Source organism: Ornithodoros turicata, chromosome 2, assembly GCF_037126465.1.
Source record: "Ornithodoros turicata isolate Travis chromosome 2, ASM3712646v1, whole genome shotgun sequence".
Classification (NCBI taxonomy): domain Eukaryota; kingdom Metazoa; phylum Arthropoda; class Arachnida; order Ixodida; family Argasidae; genus Ornithodoros; species Ornithodoros turicata.
In genome coordinates, this window is record NC_088202.1 from 68,278,402 (window position 1) to 68,283,732 (window position 5,331).

The following is a 5,331-nucleotide window of genomic DNA, read 5'->3' on the forward strand; positions in this document are numbered from 1 at the left end:
TATCTAGTCTCACGCCTTGTTTCAACCACTTGTCAATGACGCGAATTGCTAGTTGAACTGCCGTATTCGGGAGGATGCGAAAACTGGGTAATAGATGGCGAGCGCGAGGACACGACGGAGAGAAAGTCGTTGGACAACGTACGCCGAGGTAGCTAAGTTGGTCCAGGGAGGGACCATGGGACGCCATCGATGTGTATATACGTCGTTTTGCAGTCGGTCTGTAGCTAATGAGCCCGCATGATCGTCACGCCAGTGTCCGCAACAACAACTTTATTTTCTGATAATCATTGGTGATGGCCTGCAATTGTTAAAATGACCTTACCTAGTATAGTGTACTTCGGCATAACACATCCGCTACTCATGTCTCTCTTTTGTAGTAACACACACACACTGTAAAAACTAGTCGTGAAAAATACGGGTATATCACCGCGAAAATAACGGGCGCGTGTTTCAAACCACACGCGTTTCCTGTTATTTCGCGTGGAAGGAGGAGTCTGGGCATGCGCACTGGATCTGTATGGCATTTCAGCAACCGGCATCCATGTGAGGAACGCAAGTGTGCCCCGACTGTCAAAACCGCCAAAGTTGTGCATGCCCTTGTGGGCTTTTGCAATGCGATTTCGAAGGTATGTGAACTCTTATTATGCCTTTTATGCTGTCAGCTTTTTAGAATAAAGGGAAACATGCGCCACCTTTGTGTGTTACCAAATACGTAGTGAATGGCGCCTTCTTCAACGGAACGCTGTCGCCTTCCGCTGTGTTCTCAACTGTCACAGTGTCCATGTCGCAGCTATGCATGTTCTTGAAATTTCCCTCTCAAACCACTGAAATGAGCAATGTGTAATTTTCTGGGACTAGTGGAAGGGTGTGCGTTCACCCGCGTAGACATTTGAAATAGGCCGGAGTTCACCACCGCCGTTTAACCGAGACTGAACGCTCAACCGAGATTGAGCATCCTTTACACCTTTTTATTAATAAGGCTAATTCGGGATGCGAGATTTATTTTAGAAATGCTTGACAGCGCTGTCGAGAGAGAGTTGAGTCGCAATTCCAAGTCGAGGGACCCTTGATCTCGTTTAACCAACGTTGATGCAATGATGCCATTGTGTACGCCCGTCGTTCATATAATTTTAAAGTGTTTGCAATATTTATGAGGCATATATCAATGCTGTATACAGAGTGCATGAAACAAACATGTGGATAGAACAGTAGCAGAAATGTTGGTAAAAGCGTTGCCGAGACGTATGTTCCCTTGTCCCATACACGCCAGAGTATCGTTCAACGACATCGCCTGATATGAACAGGGGTATCGAGTAACGGCACCGCACCAGCAAGAAGAGCCCGCTTTGAATGGGAAGAATAACGATTGATCAAGTGACAGTGTAGCAGCACAAAACTTTTTTTTTTTTTTTGCTACACAGCTTTTACTCTGACGCAGACAACACCGTTCTTTTTCAGGTATCTTGTTGTATACTCCCTGTTTTTAATACTTTTGTGGCCTTATCTTTTTCTCTAGTTTATTACCAAACAGCGTCTGGGCATATACAGACAAGAAGCAAGCAGCAAACAAGTATGTACTCTGCTGTGCATGCAAATTACCTCATATATACCTTTATGACTATCAAAGGCACCTCAAAATACATTCATATATACATAACGTATCTGTGTCATGTACCCAAGGAGACTGGAATGGAAGCCGCACAGAAAAAAGTTGCTGCAGCCCATATAGGGCACCTGCGATGAAAATGGCTGCCCAGGACGACAACATATCTTTGTATTGAAGCCGGTCTGCGCATATTTTAATGCAGACTATGAGGTCCGCACCTCGCTCCACACTGTAAGTTCCCATGCATCATCTTGATTCTGAGAGTTATTCTGTGATAATATGATCATTGACATATTTCTTGGTGACACACATGAAAAAGAAAATATCAAAGATGATGGTAGTATGATTGACATCTGAAGGTTGTGTCAGTATAGGGTGTATGAACTTTAATTCTGACAAGCAGTTCTAATGGCAGCAATTAGGCAATCACAGGCGTTTTTCTCCATTATCTCTGTTTCCTGTCTGTCAGTGATATAGCAAAGTGCAGACAAAAATTTTGTAAGAAGTATCGAGTGCACAGTGCTTTTTTTATGTTTATGTGTTTGATTATATATTTAGTTTCCGTTTAATGTTGCATATTTTCTTGTGTCTGATGTCCATTATATGACTGTTTAATTGTTTGCATTACTGAGTCAGGTATACAAACTTTCTCTAGCACAGAGCTGGGCAAACAGCTGTGCAGTGTGCCCCCAACAGCACGCCTCTGCTATTGGTATGAGTGCTTCCATTTCCTGGAAGTCTTCTTTGCCTGCTATTGGCACCTCGCAGTGGCCATCTCTTCTGCTTTATGTAAAACGTATTTCTGTTTTGTGCAACTGAAAGAAAGTATGCTGTCACAAAACAAAAGTCTGTGCTGCAGCTGCAACATGGGCTCTCAAAACATTTGCAGCCACTGCAACAGATTTATAGTACATCTCTCTCTCATAGTGTCATCACTGCTACACTTCTCAGGCATTGTTCTTCCCTTGGACAACGACAAAATGTTAAGTGCAAGGAGCGTGGAGAAAGCATTGGCGCTTCAGCTCGGAGTGTATTTCAACTACGATGTGCAGTACCTGCTACCAACGTTTCTTACGTTAGAATTCATGCAACGGTATGCGTTCTCATGTATTACACTCATCGTATCATAAATCGTTATGACGTAGTCGACAACTACTCCGCTGTATCCATGCTTGTATTGTTTATAGTTACCGTGGGGTGACAATAAGTTTTACGGCCATGTGTTTCAAATGTTTCTTTTTTCTGTCTTTTTATTCCTTGATTTCACAGATACTGAAAAACCTGGTGCTGCTCTAGGCAACGTGGCATTATTGGGCAGCTGGGTTATCATACATTCACTTGTGGACAGCTAGGTTTGCAAATTTTATTGTGCCAGTTCCGGTGGCAGAAGAAAATTAGCAGCCTTATCTAGTTCATGAACAGCTGGCCGACCTGCCCATGTAGCTGGGAAGGCAGGCCAACACCTGACCTGGTACAGCATGACAAATTAGGATTGTTGAAAAATGCCCTCCTTTTTATTTCACAGCTGTTTTGGACACATCAGCCCTGAAAAAGGAACAAAGCACCCACAATGGTAAAAAAGATTAAGTGGCATGCCTGTTCGTGTTCTATCACTCTTCTGCAAACTGGGGTAAAGTTGAAATGTAGGTATCCCTTTAGCCCTTTCTTGGTCTGCAATTTGGTACTGATTATTTCTATTTGGTCACCATTCCCCAAAATTTCATACTCTTAACCATTTGCCATTGTGGTTTTGAGTCCATATTTGTGAGCCTTGATATAGGATAAGCTGAACAGGGTAAGCTACTACAGGGTAGGCACAACAGATATACTTCTGTGCTTTCCCGTACTTTGTCTACGTACATGCATTGTGCTTTTTCAAGTGCACAGATTCAAACTGTGTGTTGAGCACTTCAGTTTATACATAAAGATGTCTTGTCTCTTCTTATGCCTTACACTCAATGTTCCTAGTTTCATGTTTTGTTCTGATTTCAGGAGCCGTTGCAAGCTGCCGTTCTGCAGGAAGTTACTGCACTGTACACCTCAGTGAATATACTGTTTTATGAACACAGCACATGTGGTGTGGGTGTCTGATAATGATACTGGTCGAACACGATTCCATAAAATGATAGACAGTAATTTTTGCAGGCTGGTGCATGTTTCTATAATACAGTATCCCGTCATAATAACGGTGAACCATTAAACAACAAGAACACGATGGGGTGAACACGTAATGTAGGAATACGGCGACATGTGAATTTCACGAGTTTGTGTCGTATATCTCGAAAACACATTCACGTCTTTTTCACGGTGTTCACAATTAATACAACTGCCATACATTTTCACGTTTTTTTTCACGGAATATTTTTTGCAGTGCACCCAATCGGACTTGTCTTACTCTTTCACTGATTCTCTTGCCTTTTGATTTATCAGGTAATTCCCGTTCCTCCCTTCGCACCATGAAATGACAAGAAACACATTAGCACTCAAATATTATGAAATAATGAAGCATAATAATTTAATTTCGATGTCTTCATTACAAGATTACCTAGCCGTAAAAGCCATGCCCGTAGCCATAGCCGTGACCGCCGTATCCGCCATAGCCTCCGAAGCCGAAACCACGTCCGTAACCACCATATCCACCATAGCCATGTCCGTAGCCACCATATCCGCCGTAGCCACCATAGCCGTGTCCGTGGCCACCATAACCGTGTCCGTAGCCACCATATCCGCCGTAGCCCCGTCCGTGTCCGAGACCATAGCTTCCGAAGTAGCCAGCAGATGCCATGGTGGCCAACAAACAGAGGACAGCAAGAATAATCTACAAAAAAGAAGAGGAAGATTGTTTGATTGGCTTTGGTTTGGCTTAACAGAGAAAATTATGGGTATGTTGGCCGAAGTCTGCATTGGGCCTATCACCCCAGCACGCTTGGGGTGGCGGGGTCTCGCTACCAGGATTCGGGAACGATGTTTTGTTTCAGAAATGTTCTTGGAGGGATATCACAGAGCCGAACACATGTCGACATGCAGGTGGCCAGTCACTGGATACTCTTTTGAGGTCAAGAAGGCCATTGTCGTGTCTGTGCATTCCTGATCCTGGGCATTTCACAACTCGCTGCAAATCACTCACAGCTGAACAGCATGTGCTCAGTGTCCTCTGCTACTCTGCATTTAATGCAGTCTGGTGGTTCAACCATCCCGATACATGTGGTGTAGAATGAAGCAGCACCGAAACGCATACGCACACACAAGAGAGAACAGACATACAGGTTCAGTCGGAATCTGTAGTGAACCAATTTCAGTGGTCTGGGCGTCCTTGAGAGTATTCTGTATGCGAGGTGGGATCTACGCTTGTGGTGATGGTGATAGTGCTGCCGAAAGAGCTCGTCGTTGTTAGCCTCACGGACGCGGGCAACGACTCGGCTAACGCTCTGGGGGAGTGTGTGTCCCGGGCCGACTTCTAAGGGAACTGTGCCGACATATGTCTGACAGCGTCTGAGGAAATCCCAGGAAAAACCCCAGCCGGCACAAGGATTCGACCTGGAGTGGTGACGTCGGTTCCCTCACGTTCAACCAACCACCTTTTATTAGTCGGGTACGCAGAAGACGAAACAGTTGTTTCATTCTTTATTGGGTATTTAGCAGCTTTAATTATCCTTCGTGCACGAATACCCAACAGCACGTTGTGAGAATTAAAAAATTGGGGGGGGGGGAGATATGTTTATTGA

At 44.3% G+C, this 5,331-nt stretch overlaps 1 long non-coding RNA gene across 1 annotated transcript; it reads left to right on the forward strand.

The window, feature by feature from the left end:
- The first annotated feature begins 557 nt into the window (after positions 1-557).
- Positions 558-1,750, forward strand: LOC135383677 (uncharacterized). The gene is made up of 3 exons (XR_010419997.1): positions 558-626; positions 1,517-1,570; positions 1,681-1,750. It is a non-coding gene; the product is annotated as an uncharacterized LOC135383677 (long non-coding RNA).
- The last annotated feature ends 3,581 nt before the right edge of the window (positions 1,751-5,331 follow it).